Raw genomic sequence first — 22,794 nt, 5'->3', positions numbered from 1 at the left:
AAAAAAAAAAAAAAAAAAAAGTCCCGCGGTGGCGGCGGCGGCGGCGGAGCGGCCGCGGCGGCCAGAAGTTGACGGCGCGGCCGGGCGCGGGGCGCGGAGTCGGCGGGGCCTCGCGAGGCGCCGGGCAGTGCGGGGACCGCGGCGCCGAGGACGGGGGAGCCGGGAGCGCAGCCGCGGGTAAGGCGCGCGCGGCGGGGCCCCGTCCCCTGCGGGTGGCCGAGTTCCCGAGCGCGCGGGGGGCGGCCGAGCCGGCGAGAGCCCGGCAGAGCGAGGGGCGGCGCGGGCCGGGCAGCGGCTGGGTGCAGGGCTGGGCGGCGGTCGCCCCAGGCAGGACGGAGCGCGCGAGGGAGAGGGCGAGAGCGAGGGCGGGCTGCGCGGCCGTGGGGCGGTGGCGGCGGCGGCGGCGGCGGGGAGGGGGTCGGGCGGTGGCCGCCTCGGCTTTGTGCGCGGGCGGCTCTGCCGGGACCCCGAGGCCTCGTGCCCGCGCAGGCGAGGAGTCGGGGCAGCCGCGGCGGCGGGCGGGACACGTGCTTCGGAGCTGGAGGGACGCGCCAAGGCAGGGAGTCGGACTTGCGAGCGGAGGGATGGGGCGGGAGGGCGAGCTGAGGGCAGTCACGGAATCCGGGAAATGGGAGGGAGCCCGGTGGGGCGGGGGCCCAGGCGGGACCTGCAGGCACCCACCTGCCCCGGACGCCTCCCGAGACCCAGTCTTGCCGTGGGGGAAAGTGCGCAGCGGGCTGTTCCCGGCGCCCCGGACTGGGCTCCGTCTCTGCTTCAGTTGCCTGTCTCTTCTCCTCTCCCTCCTGCTTCTCTCTCTCTCTCTCTCTCTGTGCCTCTCTCTCAAGTTCTGGGTCTTTCATTCTCTCCCTCTTCTTCCTTTCTCCCTTCCTCTCCTTATTGCTATCCTTCGCTTCTCCCCCCGGTCTCTCTTTCCTTCCGTGCGTCTGTCTCCCTCTCCGCACCGCCTGCCGTGGCTCTCCCAGTGTGTCCCTCCTCTGTCCCTTCATCCTCTTCGCTCTGTCACTCTCGCACAATCTTTTGGTCTCTCTCTCTCTCTTAAGAGGCTTTCGCTCCCGGTCTTCCTGGCTCCCCTGTCTCTTGCTCTCTGCGCCCATCTCTCTGCTCGTCCCTCTTTCTGTCCAGGCTCCGTGTTTCCGCCTGTCTTTGGCGGTGTTGGAGAAGAGCCTCTGGAAGTTGTCCGCTGCGGTGCGGGTCTTACTTCTTCAGAGCTGCACCCCTCCAGCTGGGTCCTGCTGTTTGTTCTGAATGGAAACGCTGCAGTTTCCTTGAGTTGTTAGGAACTGCTCTTTTCTTAGCCACCTTTCCACCAAGGTGAGGTCAGTGACTACGAGCGGCCACAAAGGTGCCAGTGAAAAAACGGAGGAAGAGAGCCGTTTCATTACCTCCAACAGATAAAGAGAATGTGTTAATACCAAACTTATCTGCAGCGAAGTAGAACCACCTGAGAAAAGGTTCCTGCGTTCTGCAAAGAAACACAAAAGGCTCCACTGGAAGTGAGAGGGTTCAGCTGAAAAGTGTTTGCAAATAATTTGAAAAAGCACTTAATGGAAATCTCTTGCTGTGCTAAGTTGATGCCAGCGAATCTCTGTTTTCTTACATGTATTTTTAGGAGTCCAGTGACAACTCTCCTAATTATTGTTTTGGGCAAGTTGTGGGAAATGTCCTGTGTCAACTGGGACGCTAGTATTTAAGAAAATACGCAGTCTTTGTACTTTATACCTCTTTACACTCTAGTGATCAAGAAGAATTATTTCTAACTGTAAAGAAAATAGTAAAGGATTTGTCAGTAATTTTAAAACATGAGACATTCCAGTGATCAATAATGTTTTTGGAAAACTTTCATTATAAGGATGTTTTGAAGGATATTACATCTTAGTGAAATATGTAAGTTATTACACATTTAGATCATTGTGCAATGCAAAAAAAGTTTGTGTGTTATAAGCAGATCATAGTAGTGATGTCTTTTTATGGGAAACGTAGCTGGGAAATTAATTGCTCTGATTTTCACTGTTTTCTTTAGTCATGCATAATGTACCTTTGTGTTTAGCAAAATATAGCCTAGAGCTACAAAACTTGATACAGTGTGTTATTTGTCCAATCTGAATTACCATTTAGAAAACCACCTTTTCCTTTTAGTTACATGATATAAGTTGATATGATCTCATTACTCATGTGCGAGAGGCCGCTGATGAATTTTAATGGCACTGATTTGTGCTTTTAAATCAAAATGTTAGTTTTTGGTGAGTTAAAATCTTGATTTATGTCATGTTAGTGAATCATCACTATTTATAGGGGCTTTGCCACCTTGTCTGCCAGGTGCTGCCCAGCATTTAGTCTAGGCTAGGTTGTCTGAAATTCCCTGTTAGATTATTGTCCCTGAGTGACGTGCTGCCAATGCTGCCACGGCCTGCTTATGTATGTTTCTCAAAATGTTCCAGTCGTTAAATAATATTTATTAAAAGGAAATTGACATAAATTTTTCCTCATAAGCTTTGGGAACTGTGTGAGATGGCCTGATAAAGGATTTTTATTACAGTAAATGCTGATTTATTATTGTTTAAAAGTATAAGGCAGTTTAAAATGTGCTTATCTTTTGTCACATATAGCACCTCCTCTAGCTCTTTCTGAGCACTCAACTCGTATTTATCGTCCAAATCTGAAGTCAGTTGTCATCTACTCCAACCTAGCAGAGCCTTCCTGATTTTCAAAAGCCCCCTCACCACTGCCTCTGCCTGTCAGGCTTCTGAGTGCCCCTCTTTCGGTGTCCACCTCTGTGCTGTATGGTTACTTGCTTGGCGCTTCCTTGTTGGACTGTTATCTCATTGAGGTGAGATAGTGTCCCTCGTTTCTTTTTCTCTGACTTTCAGATGCCCAGCACAGTACCTGGTATATGATAGATACTCACGAAATCCTTGTAGGACGATTGGTTCTTTTCCAAATTGCCTCTAACTTGTGATACTGATTCTTTGTGGATGCAGTAGCTCAAGGGAAATGCTTTAGAATAGTGTAATAGCAGATCATAGACTTAGGATTGAAAGAGTCTTAGCATGTCATCACACACATTAATACTATTAAAGATGAAGAGGATGAGGCCCAGAGAGTTTGAAAAACCATGCTCAGAAATAGAAAGTGAGGCTAGGATGGCTATGGAATTGAGACTTTACTTTTTTCACGGTGCCACAGTTCTTTTCACTGGACTCATGTTTGACTTCTTTCACTAGAAGTGGGTAAATATGTCTGTAACTAGAAGCTGGAGGTTTTACTCTAAACTCTGAAGATTTCTTTTCATGTCACCCAATAAAAGCCATGCATGAAATGTATCACTTTGCAATAACTGATAATCATTTCTGATGCATGTAAGCATGGAGGTAATACTGATCTTTAAGAACCCTGACTCCTAAGTTGTTTCTATGTGGTAGGCATTGTTCTGGGTGATAACTGTGTTGGGCAGAATTACTATTTCTTACCTGCAAAGAAGATTTAAGCTCTCTGGACTTACATTTTCCGCTCCATAATTCTCTGTGTGTGTGTGTGTGTGTTGAAGGGGGTTAGGGAGAAGAAAAAGGAAGTTTGGACCAGATTAGTGGTTCTTTTTGAAGTTTTCTTCAGAGACTACCACTTTAACTCCCAGAACAACTGCAAATTCATCTGTTTTACATATCAGACTTTCTGGTAAGCTTTTGTTTTAAAAAAGGCTAACACAGCTTTAAAAAAACTTGAAGACCACTTTACTTGTTGTCCTCCAGTCTCTCTTCCAGTTCTTGAATTTCATAATCAAGATCATTTCTAGCTTTTAAATATGGGTATTCGGAGGATGGTTGGTAAAAGTATTAAGGACAGAAGGAAAAACTGATTTTGTCTTAGAGATACTATTAATAATTTCAGGTTTCCATATGCTGAATTTTGTGTGATGGCAGAAACTGAAGTAGAATTGTTGAGATATGTATAGGCAGGCCAGAATTCAGGGAAAGGAGGGGTTGCGGCTAGAAAGGTAGATTAAAAAGTCGCTTATGTGACTTAATAATTTAAATTGAGTGAAAATAAAACTTTTTAGGGATAGAGTACAGAGAGAGAGAAATAAGCCGAGATTTAGGAGTAGACAAAAAGGATATTTTGTTATGTTATTTCTGGGTATTTTTAAAGCCCATCACAGTAGTAAGAAGGGATAATGTATAATTTACATCAGGCAATAATTTGTTTTCATGATGTTCAGGACATCCACTTACATGCCAATATTGTAATTACATTCATTTTTACTTAAATGTTTGAATGCCTACTCTGTGTGTAGCACTGTTATACACTGTGGGGACACTATGACTATAAGAGACACAGGATCCTTGCTGTCATTGAACTTGTAGAGAGTGAAAACACAATGAACTGTCAGCAAACACGTGAATAAGATTATTTCCAATAGTGAAATTTACCATTAGGAAAACAAGACAGGGTGATATGACAGCATGTGACTGGGCTATTTTATATGACGTGGTCAAGGAAGGCCTGTGTAAGGATATTCTTGAGTGACAAGAAAGAGCCAACCCCGTGAAGATCTGAAAGAACTTCCTATCAGAGGACGCACTAGGGTTGTCTCTAAGAGTAGCAAGCTAGGCACTCACTGGCCAGGGAGGCTGGACTCAGGCAATTAGAGGAAGTGGTAGGAATGAGGTCAGAGAGGTGGCGAGGTTCATAGCATAAAGTATGCATTTTATTCAAAGTACATCTTGAACACCCTGGAGGATTTTAAACAGAGAAGTGAACAAATATGATTTAACATGTCTGTATATAGTGTGAGCAAGAGTGCCTGAATAAGGCCATGTGGGTGGCTGTGAAAATGATGCAGCTGAGAGTTTGTTGACCTGGCCAAGGGTGGAACCTTGAGAGATTGATCAGACATTGTTCTTATTGTGGAATAGAAGAATCATGGAGTTGAGTCATCTTTTTTTTTTTTTTTTTTTTTTTTGCAGGGCTGGGGCTGGGAGCTGGGGGTGTCCCAGGATCTACACTGCAGCAATTCACTGGTTCAAGAGTTACTTTTGCTTTTGAATTTCAGACCTCAGCACCTTCTTAGAGTTCCCAGATAGCACTTCTTTACCTCACCTCAAATATCTCATGGGCTGCAAGCTTCTTCCACGTGAGAGCCTATAGTATGTCCTAGGAAGTGTTGCGGTAAGGTTCTTAGTGCTAGAGATGATTCCTGGATTACACTGAGACGCTTGGTTCTTTCTGAAAAGCAGAGTGGTGAGCATTCCTGAATGAGCATCTCTTCACTTCATTTTCAGTAAAGTGTGTCAGTATAAAAGGGAAGTGAGACAGAATTCCTCTAATGAGGTCTGAGTATCATTTTCCTCTAATCCTCAGCTTTGAAAACTTTGGATGCTTCTTCAAAGAATTCATTGTAAAGTCTGCATTGTTAGATTGGGATGTTACACATCATTGTACTCCAGCCCCTTGCAAAGTGCTAGGACATAGTAGGCATTTAGTAAATAGTTGTGCAGTGCTGTTGGATGCACTCTTTTAGAGGCCGGTAGGTTTGATTCAGCTAATTTTATTTTTTTCCTGTCTTTCAACAAGGATATGGCTGCATGTGGCGTCAGCTTTGGAAGATATTAAGTAGCAAGTTTGGAAATGAATTTTCTGAAGATTGTATTTACTTATCGGCTAAAGGAAAAAAAAAAGATACAATCCAGCATATCTGTTTATAACATTTCTTGCCTGGCTGTCTTGAGATAAACATTTTAGTCATTTTTATAGCAGTTAGATAGATACGAACTTAAACAAGTACAGACACATCTGTCACTAGTTAATTTGATGATTTACGAATCTAAAATGTTTCCAAGGAAGTCTGTAATGATGTTGCCTTTGTCTAAATTAATCTCTTGATAGCAATCAGTGAATTTTATCTAACTAGTATACTTTACGACCATCTATAAAATGTATTAAATTATCATTAATTCTTTTTTCTGAAACAAGCTACTTTTCTGCTGTTTTCCAATACACATTTAGCCATGATAATCCACATAATGGAGGATTATCCTGAAATCCTTCCCCTTATTATGGAACGTGGTGCAGTGCTCAGATGGGCTGGCAGACAGTTGTGGCATCATTTCATTTTTATGTATTTAGTAATTTTCTTCCACTGTTTCTTTTGATCCTCTTCAATTTGTCAAGAGTTTCTTCTGTATCTGAATATTCTGTCTTGCCCCCTTTTGCCAAAACTGTTCTTATTACCATTGGCTTCTATGTCAGATATTTTTTGGTTGCCACTCCAGAACCACTCTCAGCTCTTCTACCTCATGCTGTCTGCAGGGAAAATAACCTGGATGAACAGCTTTGATTTCTAAAAAACGTAGATCACTGGGGAGCCGCAGCAGGAGAGTAGAGGGAGGGTGGGGAGTGAGGGTATTTATTTCCTTGGCTCCCTTTTTGTGAGATCAGTTTGGGCTGCCTGTATTCCTGCACTGAAAGTCATTGCTCTTCCCAAGGTATCCTTCTCTATATAACTCTCTTTCCAGATTCTGGTAATCTCTGGAATAACTTCCCTGCTTTTACTAACCTGGATTTACTGCAGTACCCTTGGGGTTCTTTTCCACTACTGCCCACACCCTATTACATTGTTTATAATAAATTCCCTCAGCTTATCGGGAGCTATGTCAATTAAAGTCCTATTTTCTGTTGATTCAGCTCCTGAAAGACTGTCGTACTCCCTTACCTCTTTTGGACATCTGCTTTCCGCCCCAAATTATATGCTTCTGTCCATGCAGAATGATCCACAAACCTAAGTTCTTATATAAATACTGTCAGTCAGTTTATTGGAACATCTGGTGACTTGATAGTCTGTGTACCTTCTATCCGTGTGCTTTGTTTCCTTCACTCTTTCACAAATGCAGTGCCTCTTTATAGATTCACTGTTTAGGACCAGGCACTGTACTAGGCATTGTGGTTACAAAAAGGTGGATGTTTACCACTATTTGGGAGGACTGGGAAGGGGGCAGGAAATAAACAACTATACATAATAGTTACAATTTAGGTTTGTGATTAGGTCTATTTTAAAAAAAATAAACAGTGCAGCAGTAGACAGTAACAGTGGGACTCATTTACTCAAGATCACAAGCAACTGAAAGGCAGGGCATGTCTAAGTGGCTCTTGTTAACCTGCATGTATTATTCAGGCTCTTAATATTTGAATATTAAAAGCTTTTCCCAATGATGACATAAACAATAAATCTTGGCAGGAAAATTAGAAATTTCATATAAACCTTAAGAAAATAAAGTGCTTTATACTATTACCTAGAATTAATAGTTTTGTATATATGTATGTGTGTGTGTATCCCTTAAGAATTTTCTTATGCATTACTATGTATTTTTAAATGAAAATAAGATCATCTATATCATTTTGTGACTTTCATTTTGAATTTAATCATGCATCAGTAACCCCATCTACATCAATGTATGCATTCTGAAACACATTTAATGTGTAATCTGATAAAGATCACAGAGTTCCTCATCTCCCTCCTCGTTATATTTCTCAGACTATTTTAAAAGTTTGATAGACATGAAGAAGAAAACTGGGCCAATAGTCTTGCCACACAGAAACCTCAAGAAATTAAGAGGCACTTGAGAGTATATCTGTTTGAATTGTGATGCCTAATAAAATTAAATGACAACAGAGAGGGAACATAATTTAATCAAACCTCTCGTTTAATAATTACATTCCAGAATTTTTTTGAGGTCTAACACCACTGTTATTTCTACTTTGTCACATAGTAAATGAAAAATTGGGGTTTGAGGTAATATGAGCTATTTGAGTAATCCAGATAAGGAATTTGCATATAACAGTACGTTTTACCTGATTGCATTTGTTTTCCCAGTGTGTTTCATGGAACAGTGGTTTCATGGAATGTTAGGTGTGAAGCCCAAGAGGGATCTTATGGATGGCAGCATAGCCTCCTGGTTAACTGTGGGAGTTTGTCTAGGTTTGAATCTTGGCTGTATCATTTCCTGGTTGTGAGACCTTGGGCAAGTTACTGCACCTTCTGTGTTTTTGTTTCATCATCTGCAAAACGTCAGTGACAATAATAGTATTTACATCGTAGGGATGTTTGAAGATGAGAATTTTGATTTTTAAAGTGTTTAGAACAATGACAGGTACATAGTAAACACAGAAGTGTTTGATAAGCAAGTAAATAATGAAATCTGGCAATTTCTGATGTTTTTAAATTGCAACCCTTTCTGAGCCTTTGTTGTATTAACATGGATTAATATTGACAGTCCCCAAAAGTGGTATTTGATCATGGGACTTGTACTTTTCTCTGTGTATATCATTGGATTCATGTTCCTCAGAACTATGGGAAAAAAATTGATACAAACAATTGGCTAAACATTTTCCCCAGTTTATTATCTCCTGAAATGAAGGGATCCTTCTTACTGCCAGGAGTTGTTCCTACAATTATCTCACCCATCATAGAACAGGAAACCGGCTCCTGTCTTTTTTTTTTTTTTTTTTTTTTTAAACTCTTTTTCTTTTTAAAGGTAAAAATGAATGCTTTCCTTCACTACCCAGAAAGAGACTTCCAGCCCTATACTTGTGAGTACATACTGGGCCTCTGCAGCTCACTGAGCATGAGATTTACAGTGTATAATATTTTCTAAAAAGTTACTTATTGTTATTTTTTCTAATTGTAAAGAATGTTCATTGAAGTGAACTTGGGAAACATAGGGAACTCAAATAAAATAAAATCAATCACTCATTTATTTTATTTTATTATTATTATTATTTTTTTACCACACAGAAGTAGCCACCATTAGCATTTTGGGTCTTTTTTTCTTTACTCAATTGAGAGCATAATATACTGTGGCTTTGTATCCTTCCTTTCTTTTTCACTTGACTTTATTTATATAATATTCTCAATCCAAGACATGCAGTGATTTCTGGCCTTCAGATGATTGGTAATCTACATTTCAAAAGAGCTTCCTTCCTTACCAAATTCTGTGGCCAGAGACAATATGAAAATAAAACGGTGTATCTAGAATGAGTTTCTCCCTTATTTTAAGTATTCTCGGAAATTGGAACCACCTGGTAAGCAGTTGGCAATTCTGTTTAAAAGACCTGGAGTAGGTGACCTCAGGTTGCTTCATTTTTATGAGTCATTCCAGTCTTCTAGCCAAAAGCCAGATGGACTCAGAAGAACCCACAACCAGGCTCTTTTGGAGGCATTACTTACTCATCCTGAGTGACTGTGAATGAATTTATATAATGTTGAGATTAACGTGGAAAAGTTATCCAGGGAAACCTGGATTATTCCAAAATAAATTTAGCTTAACTACTATTTAAATTTTAAATTGTAAATCTTTTCCCACCATTGCATGTTCGAGGTAGGATTCTAATGATGTACTAATATGGAGGAACAAACATTGTCTAAATATTTTATCTTGTCCTATAATTTTGAGTAGGAATTAATATTGAATTTATATGACAGGACATAATGTAAACAAACATGCTATTTGTTAGGAGCTTTACTTTGTGTACTTCATACATAATGGATGCTCTAGTGGTTAGAATAAATGTGTCAGTAAGTTGTTTTCATTCAAAAGTCCTTATTCAACAGCTTTGAATCTGCATCTCACTCAAGATTAAATCAATCACTCCTTTAAATACTTATCGTTAACATCTGTAGCAAATGAAAATATTTAAACCCTCTCTGAAGAGAAAAACCATACTACACTGTTTAATTGAATTAAATTAGCTTTTCATGGTAACCTAGGAGCTATTTCTGGAACCAATTTGGAAAATGATCTTTGTATGCTGTGGCATTTATGTTTGATTATGTTTTTCTTAGTAATTCTCAATGGACCCGATTCACTCCTTGCTTCAGTCATCAAACCCTTGTGATTTTTGTAGGCAAATTATGTATTTCCTGCCCCATAATTATGCATATTTATGGATACTATATTCCTCCTTAAATATAGAAGTTGTAAAAAATTCTTAATTCGATAACATAATAAAATTATTTAAATTTTATCATTTCACCATTCTGTGAAGTATGTTAAGACTGAGATAAACAGCCATATGTAAATGAACTTCTTCCAAAAGATGTTTCATACGATTTGACTTTTGACACTTACTAAAAAAAAATAGGTATTTATAAAAACGGCAGCTAATCCAAAACTTCTTATAAATACATTGTCTTGAAATACAGAATATTTCAAGGCACATTAAAGATTTTGTGTACATTTTCTTCTAATTGCAGTCTCTTGATTTACAGAGCCATAAAGACATTGAAAATTGCTTTGAGTAACTCAGTTTTCAAGTTTTTTACTGTTAAAGTTTATTCTTTGTGATCAGCATGGGATATATTTTATATGCTTGGTACAAGGACTGTAACTTAATGTCTTTATTTCTTGAATACCTCAGACTTAACAGTTTAAAGAGAAAACTGACCTTCTCCTTAAAAAACAAAGACAAAAACAAAACCTCTGCTTTATTTACCACAATCTGAGTATCAGAATTGCAGCAATTTTCCCCCTAAACCCTAACAATATAGGAATGCTCATTTGCATTCTCTTTTACTCTTCACCTTCTCATTTTTCACTCCCCTTTCATTTTTATCTTTCTCACTTTTGCACTTAATCAAAAAACACTATTTTATGTGACTGCTTTTTCTCTGAGCCAAAAAAAATTAAAATACACTCATTTCTATTGTGAACATCAACAGTATTTCTTGACTAACTCCATCATTCTCTGATTGGAAGTTACTAAGTTGGAGTAAGTGGAATGATGATTTGATATTTTGTAGGCATAGTCTTAATATATTTTAATAATATTATAAACTAATAAGAGCAAGATACGTTTCTATTTTGTTATGAAATCACTTATTTGATTATGTAGTTTCACTTAAAATGTTTTTATGAAATGTTTATATTTTGAGCAAAGGAATGTATTTCCATAGCAAAAATAGCTAAAAATGGCACAGGCATGTATTATATAAAATATTTTGTATATATTACTTAGATCTAGACACTTTTTATTCCATTATATAATCTCATTGATATACAAAAATCTATAATTACATTATACAGGTTTTCATCAACACCTTTCTAGCTTTTATTTGAAATTTCATGTGTTTATACTTGTGGTTTGAAAGCTGTTATGCATTCTTACATTTTTCTTCAAACATACTTGCATGCACCCTGACTTACCATGAGCCTCTAAATTCCTTTTCTGGCTCATCTGTCCTAAACCTGGAAGGTGTAATGTGGTTTAACAATAATATTTTACATCTGTAGTTTGTGAATAATGTCTTTCTTACAAATGGAATTATTAAATATTTATGCAACATGAATGATTTTGAGGCCATATTGTAAAGTGTGTCAAAGAGATGATCTAGTCCTGCTCTAAAGAGAAAGATGTTTAAATTCACAGTTGAGGCCAGGCACGGTGGCTCACGCCTGTAATCCTAGCACTTTGGGAGGCCGAGGTGGGTGGATCCCTTGAGGTCAGGAGTTTGAGACCAGCCTGACCAACATGGTGAAACTCTGTCTCTACTAAAAATACAAAATTAGCTGGGCGTGGCAGCACATGCCTGTAATGCCAGCTACCTGGAAGGCTGAGGCAGGAGAATCGCTTGAACCCAGGAGGCGGAGGTTGCAGTGAGCCAAGATTGTGCCATTGCACTCCAGCCTAGGCAACAAGAGTGAAAAGCTGTCTCAAAAAAAAAAAAAAAAAAAATTCACAGATGATACACTACAAGAAAATAATTCAGAGCACAAATAGACTGAATGTGGGAAAGACAAAATGAGAAGTTGGTGAGAACATTTATCAAGTGTGAAGTTGATTCAGTCTTTTATTCTGTCTTTAGGTGATGCCATCAGGGAATATGTTAGGGAAGACTAGAATTGGTGTTTTATGATTTTACTTTTAAAATTTGGTATTAAGTCCTCCAAATATCTTAGTTATCCTCAATCTAAACCACAGTGCTCAGCCATTAGTGAAACTGCTATATTTGGAAAGTGATTAGATTTTAGCTTCTTTTCTTCACTTCGTATTTCTCCTCAACCAAAGTGGGTATTCTAGCTGAAGTGTGGCAGCATTTCCTTAGCACTCTGCTTTGTCCATGCTGTCCATCATTTATGGAGTATGTAGAGTCTTCAGATCTATAATGTTTCCTTGCAGCCCTCACCTTTCTAGACTGAAAGAATGCTGATCTTTGTTGTTTTTGTTTATATGACCGTCCTGTCGTTCACCTGATCATTTATTTTTATTTGTTTGAATTGTCCTTAGTTTCTTTTTTCTTTTTTTTTTTTTTGGTGAAAGCAAGGTTATAGATTTTTTTATTCAGCAGCAGATATTTTTGGAGAGCTAGTCTATGTTAGACCAGAACTGCATGTGGTATTTCAAGTAAAGATGAACTCTGGGGTTAAATGAGATGAGAACCACATTTTCTATTCTCTAGTGATGTCTGTGCCATTGGTAGGTTTTTTGGCTACAGGAACTTATTAATGCAGTATCCCAGAGGTGACTTCTATCTCCTTTTTATGACAACTAAGGCCCTTATCCTGAGAAGTATAGTAACCCTATGGTTTTCCAGTTTGAATCTTATTTGATGTTTTTCCCCCTGGTAACTCATAAAGTTCTGGAAATCTTGTAGGTTAGCCCACTGACTTGGCATTTCACATGCTGGAAAAACTTAGTATCTTTTGCAGACCTGGAAAATTTAATCTATATTTCCTCTTTTACATCATTTGTAAAAATGTTATGGCTACTTCCAGCACGTTCCCTGTTTATGGTTTTCCTGCCAGAATAATTCCTTTTTTCACTGTCTTTGTTTCTCCAGTAAAAATTTATCGAATCCTATGATGACTCAGTTCATTATAATAAGTTTTGTGGTAGTACCTTGTCAAGGGCTTTTAAAAAAAATCCAGTGGATTATATTGACTGATTTCTCCCTTGAGGCTCTGCATAAGTTTTAACTTACCGAGACATGATTACCCTTGCAAAAAAACAAAAAAAACAAAAAAAAATTAAAAGCTAGACCCCCTCCCATGATTATATGTGTTAAATTCTTCCGTGACCTTATACTTTAGCATACACAGACCTTAGAAATTTGTCAAATTGCTAAGAAGTAATTATAACACGAAATTAGGGAAATGTGAGGGGCTGTGGATAAAAGAGGTGATATTTAGACCTAATGTAGGTGGTTGAAATGTAATTACATACAAGTAGCAGCAGAAAAAAAAAAAAAAAACAGATACACACACACACACACACGCACACACACAAAACCCCCGAGAGGCTACAGTGGTTTTCTTTTATGTGTTCTAGGCAATGTGCTAGGCCTGTCACATTGAAGATAGTACTTACTGTCAACCCATTTTACAGATGAAGGATTTTAATGCACAGTGAGGTTCAGCCAGTGGTAGTGCTGGATTCTAATGTAGGACCCTCAGCTTCTAAATCCATACTCAAATGTTGGAGGTCTGTTAGAGCCAGACACTGTACTGGTTATTGATGAAACAAAGATGACTGACAATCAGCCCTTGTGGTTCATGAGCTTGAAAGACCCCTGAGGCAAGGAGACGTGTGACAACTGTATGAGATGGTAATTGCATGTAGAAGGTGCTGTTAGAGCACAGAGAAAGGTTGATAATTAAAGAGCCTTCGAGATGGAGACTTGGGTTATTGATCATATCCTGAGGAGAGAGGTAGATAAAGAGAGACAGTGTTTAAAATATATGGAAAAATATATTTTGAACTTTAAATGATATAATCTCCCTTATTCTACCCTTTCAGTTATATAACATTTCTGTACAGAGAGTACTGGCAGTGTATTTTAAGAGCAAAGTTACCACATATTTACTAATATTGACTTTTCTGTTTGATCTGTATATTGTCTAACTACAGTGACATTTTAGTGAATGTGAGGAACTAGATAGCCCAGGTAACTTGCTAACGGTAGAGGGATGCAAGATGAAGAGAAAGACTCATTTGAAATCAATTGATAATATCTGAAATGATATTTTTAAACTTCAAAATTATTTTGAAGGAAGCACTGTGACATACACTCATTGTACGGCTTGATGGAGGATTGATGTTAAATTATAGGGAGGACGAGAAAGTACGTACTAAAAACCACAATAAAAACCTTCAAGAAGAGTTTCATCTTGTAACTCCTGTGATTAAATTTTCTCTAACATTTTAGTGACTCTAGGTCATCATCTGTAATAGAGATATTACCTGTATTTTATCCTTCTGATTTGATTTATCAGAATGCACCAGAGTGGATGGCAATGAAATGACTGCAGCAGTTTTCCAGGCTGGTTTGCAGCCTGCCCATACTGTCATCGTCTGCCAGCCAGCCAGCCAGTGGGCTTCATAGCTTCACACACTTTTTGCAGAAAGGACCTCCCCTTTGTCTTCAGCATGATGTTGTTATTTTTTTTGCATAGCAAAATGCAGAAGGGCCTATTGGTTGTGGCAGTGGAGTTCAGCTGAGGCAGAGTTACTGTAAAAAAAGAAATCTTTAGTTTCCAAAATAACCAGATTAAACACATATTTTACATAAAGCCAAGGAGTTATGAGGAAAGCAAGGTTTAAAATGATGTTAAAAGTAAAATAGCAAATTTGCTTTTTAAAATTCTTAATATTTAAAATATTTGATATTACAGGTACTATCTGTGTGTTAAATGAACACATTTTTGCTAATCCAGTAGTCACCACTTGATTTTCCAAAGGAATATAAATATTGCAAAAATGTAATAAGATATAGTATAATTTGTAACAAATAGAAAGCTTCCTTAGTGACTCCTTAGATTCCAAAATATAATTTTTCCATTATGGAAAATTATATTTATGTTGAACATAAATAATCAGATGTTTGCTTCACTAATGATGCAGCTTATTTTAAAATTATGTTACTGGATTTAACGATGCGACCTCTGTTCTGCGACTTTGTGTATTCTGGAGGCTTGTTATGCATGTCAAGGGTATTTCCTTTTATTTGTTTTAATTTTACCTGCCATTTAAATCATTGAATGACCCTTCATAATTGTATTATGAAACCATATAATAAGGAAGGACTAGTTGATTATTTTTTACTTTAACTTTCTTAATCTCATATAATTCAAATCTTCTTTGTGTTCTCATTTCTCAGGTTGAATAATTTTTTGTTTGTAATTTTTCATCACAGTAATGGATGAGATAGAGTAATATGTTTCAATACATTTGTTGTACTTATTTTAGCATTTTACATCTGTTCTCTTTTTCGGGAGAGGAAGTCAAGTAGTATGTTGAAAAGAGCATACAATTGAGAGACAGGAAAGGTCATAATCTAGAATCTGGACTGATCACTTAAAATGGAAGATTGGCCAACTGGAATGGGAAAATCTTATGTTGGTTAATAATAGTAGCATATATCATTAGTTCCTTTAGAGCAGGGTACCATAACTGTTTCATCTTTGTATCTTTTTTCTTCTGGTGTTTTTGGAATTTCAGAGACAAAAGGGAATGTTTATGACTTAAGTCCCTTCTAAACCTTTCAGCTGTAAGATTTTATAATTCTTTATATGAGACTGATAGGTACAAATGTAATAATTATACAGAGTACCATTTACACAATTTTATGAATAAACTCATTAGTTGGGAGTTGCAAATTATTTTGGTTAGTAGAAAATAATTCTGCCACAATAAATACTGTATTCTTTTCTTAGAATTATTTGCTAAGAACTTTTAAGGCAGTTGTTGAAACGATTTTGTTCAGAAGTCAGATGCAGTTTCATGTTTGACTGTATTAGATTATAATGGCTAATTTTACCAGAGATAAAAAATATGCAGAGGTTGCCAGCAACATGATAAATTAGTTTCTGTGATTACAAATTTTCACTAATCAATAAGGGATAATTTCCCCGTGTACCTCATTGGTTGTCTTTGTTTCTTTGACTCCCCACAGGAAGTCTCTTAAAAACTCTTTGTAATATGAAAACAAAAACTGAACCAGGTTGAAGTGTTATGCAGTTGAACTGGTTCTCTCTTTGAGAAGTTAATGCCTGTTGTATTCTTTTCGTAAAATATTATGTAGTCACACTGTTGTATGATTGTTTAAATGTTCAGATTTCTTGAAAATGTCTGGGAAACCTGATACATGCTTATTATTTTCAGGTTGATTAGTAATTTCCTTTTAAGAGACTATATTTTCATATAGCAGTCAACTCTATTATTTTTATATGTGTGGGGATTTCACAGGTATTTTCTAGATAACCCATACCAAATTTTTAATCTTATCATGCTTCTGTGCAACCTCTCCTATGACACATCAGTATATGCTAACAGTAAAATTATATTTATCAAGCTAACTAAAATACAATTGAGAGGACAGATAATCAAAGCTCCTGGAAATTCATCCTGGAGCATTTGCTCTTAGTATAAAATAGGAAGCCTCCACTAAAAATTACAGAGTTGCTTGTTTTACATGAATTGTTTGCTCTTAAGGAAAAACTTTGAGGTTCTTAAGAAATACAAAAAATGTTCTTGTCCATAGTGAATGGATTAGGGTTCATGATAATAAAACCTTTGAATCAGAAATAAGAAAGAATGTGAAACAGGGTAAGGCAAGTCTCCTTTATGTGGACTCTTTTCTTAGAAGTTGGATTAAAAATGAAAAAAAAAATTGGATAACCTTTATACCCAACATGTATAAGTTTATTTATGAATTTTTTCTTCTTGTGCTTTTCTCTTTCTTTGGAACTTGATTCATAGTTCACTTTGGGAAAATATTCTGTTAATCTCATTCCTGTTGGCTCAGTCCCTCCCTTTCTCTGCCTGCACTATCTTCCATTCTTATGTACTCTGCACTGTATCAATTTGTAATTACTAATTTCCTGAATTGTTAGTGTACTTCCATCCTCACAGTTTTAACTGTATGAAATGTCAAAACCTGCCTTCTGCTTCTCTCTCTATATTTTACAATATGGAATATGGAACCCAAAAGATGCTTGGTCAGTGTTGATTAACTGACTTTCTTTTGTATGGTTCTGATCTTTACTTTTTCATAATGGCGGAAATTTTCATTTTTAAAGTACATGAGCAACCTTAGAATTTTTTAAATGTATAATTTGTTGCATTGTTTTAAAAATGCATTCTGGGACATGAAAAAGGAAAAAAATTCTCTTCTGTATTTTGACTAAAACCAGTGTAGAAGGTTGTATACTGAACTTTTGAGGCAGATATCTGAGTTTGTATTCCAGCTTTCCCACTCAGTGTCCTCATCTGTAGAATGAAGATAATAAGAATACCAATTCAGTAAGAATCTTGTGGGAATTACATGAAATACCTGGCACGTAATAGCTGTTCAATAAATGTTCACTCTTGTTCTTTATTTTTAGATGTCTTAAATGGCATTGGCACTCAGCCTACTTTACCAGGTTACTATATGAGATTCTCCTACTAAAACAGAATGAGGAAAATGTACAGTTAATTGATCAATTTTAAGGAGAAACTATTTTCTTATAAAATGTTTCTAAGCCCAAAAATTATTTGATCGCAAAATGTTTGTATTGAAATATAAGTGCCTAATTTCAAAAAAGAAGCTCTTTAGAAACAAAGTTGTTTCCTTTCCTTTTTTCCAGTTTAAGATATTTCCATGTCTATTTCAAATGCTTGCTTCTAAAAAAAGGTTTAGTGAAATAAGAGGATAAATTTTATGTTTTTATTAATTTGAAAGACATTTTCCCTTGGATGAATTATGAAATGTCTGGTTAACTTTAGCATTAGTGAAGTTTGAATAGATTTTAATATTAAGCAAGTGTTTAGTTGCTTGACATGATCAGTTTACACTATTGCAGAGCCTTAATTAAAGTTTTATTAAACTGTGTAAACTGTGATCCAGTTTGGATTTGAAAGTAGATAGACATCTGTTTGAAATATTATTACTATGGTTAGAAATTAATAGCCTTTGGCTGGACGCGGTGGCTCACGCCTCTAATCCCAGCACGTTGGGAGGCCGAGGCGGGCGGATCATGAGGACAGGAGATCGAGAGCATCCTGGCTAACACGGTGAAACCCCGTCTCTACTAAAAATATAAAAAATTAGCCGGGCGTGGTGGTGGTCGCCTGTAGTCGCAGCTTCATGGGAGACTGAGGCGGGAGAATGGCATGAACCCGGGAGGTGGAGCTTGTGGTGAGCTGAGATGGTGCCACTGCACTCCAGCCTGGGTGACAGAGCGAGACTCCGTCTCAAAAAAAAAAAAAAAAAAAAAAAGGAAATTAATAGCCTTTTTTCTTGGAAAGTCTGAAGGTTTCTCTTTTGAAATTTTTGTTGTTTCCTCACTATTTTCTCTGTATTAAAATAATTTTGAGGTATAAGTTATTTTAAAAATCACTCTAATGTTTATATTATCTATACAAAAGAAAAGCAAGGAGATATTTGGGAGTATTTTATCAAAGAACAGTAAAACAAGACTGTTTTATGTTAAAAGCAAATTTTATGGTGATGCATCATAAGCATTTAAGACAGCTTTCTTGATTGGCGACCATTGTGCCTGCCTTCCTCCCTGGCTTTTTTCTTTATGAAGTGAAGATTAATTCTAAGTAAATTTTGGTATCATTTTGCTCACTTATATAATAAACACGAAGTACTCTCATTCTATTTTTTTCTTTCTTCAGCTCAGTGGCGTTAGAAAATTCTTCAGCAAATGCAATTATTTAGCTACTTGTATATGCATTGTAGTTGTGGTAAGGAATCTTGATATATTTCAAGCAGAATTATTTAATGCTGTCTAGAGAACAACATCAGAATTTAAATTTTCTATTAAACTGTGCTCATTAAAATGGTAGTAAACAAAACTTGTAATACCCCAGAGTCAGAATCCATTCAGTTACTACATTGCTATGTCTTGGTTCTGCAAGACTTGATTATTAAATGAATATGTGTTCAATGGAAACATAAAATACAGGAAAAGGCCAGAAAGGAAAAAGAAAATCACCTGAAACTGCACCACTTAGAGCCTGTTATTTGTTACCATTTTGATATATTTCCTTTACTCTTTCTCCTGAATTATTTTTAGATATGCTAACAAAAGTGTGAATTACCATCTTAATTTTGTATTTTATTTTTGCTTGAATGATTTATGAATTTTTCCTTGTATCATTACATATTTCTCAAAATACTGTTTTAATTAATGACTGGAAATATTCATTTGTATATATTTTCCTTATTTTTATCATAATAGTGCAGTGAACATCTTTATCAATAGGTCCTTTAATATTTATATGAAGGCTTTTATATGTATCACCAGTTGCTTTCCAGTCAAGTCATTGTAATTTACACATCTACCAGCAGAGTATCTATTTAATTTTTCACTCATATTTTAAGATAAGTGTGTTAATATTTCAGTTATCTCCATGAAATCTCCATAAGGCTCAGAAAAAGAAAAAATGTGAAGGACCCCAAAATGAAAGTAGTTTTGAATAGGTGAGAACCTGCTTCATGTTATTTTTATTTAAAAAAAAGAAAAGAAAGATAAACAGGAGTTTTTACTGCTTACAAATACTGGCCATTACTTTTGATATCTAATTTTATTACATTTATAACAGAAATGCAAATTAACCCCAATCATTTTTCTGTTATTATGGTTCTGAGTTTTACTTAATAACTATAGGAATGATTTAAAGGAAAAAAGCTATTAATTCACACAGAAATCCTTGTAGTCAATGGCAGAAGCGACCTTAAAAAAATCTAATTGAAACGCTTTTTTGATATGCAAAATGAGATTTAAGATGGTTCTGTGTTTTGTGAAAAGGCCCTTATATTGTAGCAGAGATTGGGCCAGAAAATAGGTAGTCTGGTTGTCTGATTCCTCCTCTTTTCTTACTTTTAAAAAATATGGAAGTTTTGGCCAGGCATGGTGTCTCACGCCTGTTATCCCAGCACTTTGGGAGGCTGAGGTGGGTGGATCACCTGAGGTCAGGAGTTCAAAACCAGCCTGGCCAACATGATGAAACCGCATCTCGACTAAAAATACAATAATTAGCGGGGCATGGTGGTGGGCGCCTGTAATCTCAGCTACTAGAGAGGCTGAGACAGGAGAATCACTTGAACCCGGGAGGCGGAGGTTGCAGTGAGCTGAGATTGCGCCATTGCACTCCAGCCTAGGCGACAAGAGCAAAACTCCAACTCAAAAAAAAAAAAAAAAGTGTGTGTGTATATATATATATATGTTTTTAAATGAAATAGTTCTTCTATTAAAGGATATATAATAATAATAATAAATAGAGTAAATGCTTGTACATCCAATAGTCAGCTTGTGATACAAAGTAATACCAATACCTTGTAAGCCTCTTATGCATTCCTCAGTTGCATTTGGCATCTTTCCTTCCCATCTGAGTAAACACTAACCTGAGTTTTGTGTTTATTATTCACTGGTTTTTAAAAAATAATTTTATCATATATGTGTGTATACCTAACCAGCATGTTTTTGAGCTTTATAAAAATACCACTCTTTAGGTAGTGTCCTGTGTTTTACTTTTCCCTTCAAATTTATGTTTTTGAAATTCATCCATTTTGCTTGAAGATGTATTTCACTTACTTTCATCGCTTTGTGATATTCTGTTGGGGGAATAGATCACTATTTTTCCATTTACTTCCTGATGGGGTATTTCTATATATTTGCTATTATGAAGAATGATGTTATGGGCTTCTTGTATTAACTTTTGGTGCACCAGTAACAAGGTGCTCTTTTTTAAATGTATGAGATGGTGCTATATTGTTTTCCAAAGTAGTCCACATTCCCACCAGCAGCATGTGGATAATTCCTATTTGTACCTCATCCTAGTCCATACTTAATATTTTCAAATTTATTAAATATTTGCTAATATCCAGGTTTAAAATTTCTTACTGGGGTCATAACTGATGTTTTCATGATTGTTAATGATGATGAGCCATATTTTGATGCATTTTGTCCATTTGTTCTTCTCCTCTGCAAACTTTGTGAAGTGCCTGTTCATATCTTTTGCTGATTTCATATTAGATTGGTTGTTCTTTTCTTAGTGACTTTTAGGGATTTTTTTTGTTTATTATGAATGCTAATTTTTAGTTAAATGCATTGCAGACATCTTTTTTATGACTTAGGGTTTCTGTTTTACCTTTTTATGTAGCTTTAGTGACAGAAGTTCCCAATTTTAATGTCAAATTTTTCATTCTTTTATGTTTTATAATTTTTGTGCCTTGTTTAAATCATCTTTGTCCACCCCAACATCATAATGATATTCTCTTAATAGTCTTAATCTATCTATAATTGAATTTTATTCGTGAGGTGTGAGTTAAGGTCCAATTCTATTTTTCTCCATATAAATATGTGTAACCTATTTATGTATAACCTATTGTCCAAATGCAATTTATTGAATGTATTTATCCTTTCATTCTAGAGTAATTGTCCATTAATGTCAGCTCTGTTGTATATCAAATTTCTCTACACATATATGAGGGCCTGTTTCTGAGCTTTTAAATTTTGCTCCATAGGTCTGGTTTTCATTCTTGTGGTAATATTACACTGCCTTAATTATTAAAGTTTTATTGTGAGTCTCAATACCTGGTCAATGACTCCCTTCATCTTTTCCTCCATCTTTAGGAAAATCTTATCTATTGGTCCTTTCCTCTTCCATATACATTTTATAATAAGCTTTTCAAGTTTTAAATTGAAATTGCCGTGAATTTAAAGATAAATTTGGGAGAATTGTCATCTTTATGATATTAAGTATTTTTATTAATAGATATGGCATATGTCATTACTTATTTTAGGTAGTTTCGTAGCGTTTTACTTAAGTTATGAAATTGAAATATTTCTTATAAAAATCTGGCATGTTTTGTTAAAGTTATTCCTAGGCACCTTATTTTTTTGCTCTTGTAAACAGTATCAATTGTTAAGCATGTTTTCCAGTTTTTCTTTTAATAGAAGTTCCCTTTTTTTCAGTATGGTGATCCTATGTTCAGCTACCTTGCAAAATTTTACGACTAATTTCAATATTTCTTTAGATTATGAGGGACTTTCTATGAAAAGTTGTATTTCTATGAATTATAGTTTTCTCTTTTCCTTTCCAGTATTTGACATTTTCTTTTATTTTTGTCCTAGTATACTGACTGGCTAGGAACTAGAATATAATATAGAGTAGAAATAGTGATAATGATCATATTTTTCTTTTTCTTGTAGGGTCTAAATCTAACATCACTATTAAGAATGATAACTGATCTAGATTTTATATATACATTTATCATGTTAAGGTTGTTCTTGGACGGGTGCGGTGGCTCACGCCTGTAATCCCAGCACTTTTGGAGGCAAAGGCCAGTGGATCACCTGAGATAAGGAGTTTGAGATCAGCCTGGCCAACATGGTGAAACCCTGTCTCTACTAAAAATACAAGAAATTAGCCTGGTGTGGTGGCACGTGCCTGTAGTCCCAGCTACTCAGGAGGCTGAGGCAAGAGAATTGCTTGAATCTGGGAGGTGGAGGTTGCAGTGAGCCGAGATGGTGCCACTGCACTCCTGCCTGGGTGACAGAGTGAGACTCCATCTTAAAAAAAATTAAAATAAAAAGGATGTTCTCTTATATTTCTAATATACTAAGTGTTTTATATTATGTTCATAATAAGTGGATATTAAGCTGTATCAAATTATTCTGTATCTTTGAGATCTTAAAAGTTTCCCCCCCTTCCCTTAATCTCTATGTTACATTTGTTGGTTTCATAATGTTAAGTTGCACTTATTTTCTAGGATAAACTCAATTTGATCGTGAC

General features: G+C 36.6%; 1 protein-coding gene across 4 annotated transcripts in view; it reads left to right on the top strand.

Moving 5' to 3' along the window:
- The first annotated feature begins 89 nt into the window (after positions 1–89).
- BMPR1B (bone morphogenetic protein receptor type 1B) overlaps positions 90–22,794 on the top strand; it is a 403,893-nt gene continuing 381,188 nt past the window's right edge. For 2 of the 4 annotated variants that reach the window (XM_032137249.2, XM_058432816.1), the window contains exon 1: positions 104–177. The gene's annotated coding sequence lies outside the window, so the exon portion shown is untranslated. Of the gene's footprint in view, positions 178–8,575; positions 8,602–22,794 lie in introns of those variants that run through there. The other 2 variants (XM_058432835.1, XM_058432822.1) reach the window with 2 other exon arrangements.

The sequence above is a fragment of the Hylobates moloch genome, unplaced genomic scaffold (genome assembly GCF_009828535.3).
Source record: "Hylobates moloch isolate HMO894 unplaced genomic scaffold, HMol_V3 SCAFFOLD_2, whole genome shotgun sequence".
In the NCBI taxonomy this organism is placed as follows: domain Eukaryota; kingdom Metazoa; phylum Chordata; class Mammalia; order Primates; family Hylobatidae; genus Hylobates; species Hylobates moloch.
Note: the sequence above shows the minus strand (reverse complement) of the source record. Positions and strands in the feature narration are given on the sequence as shown.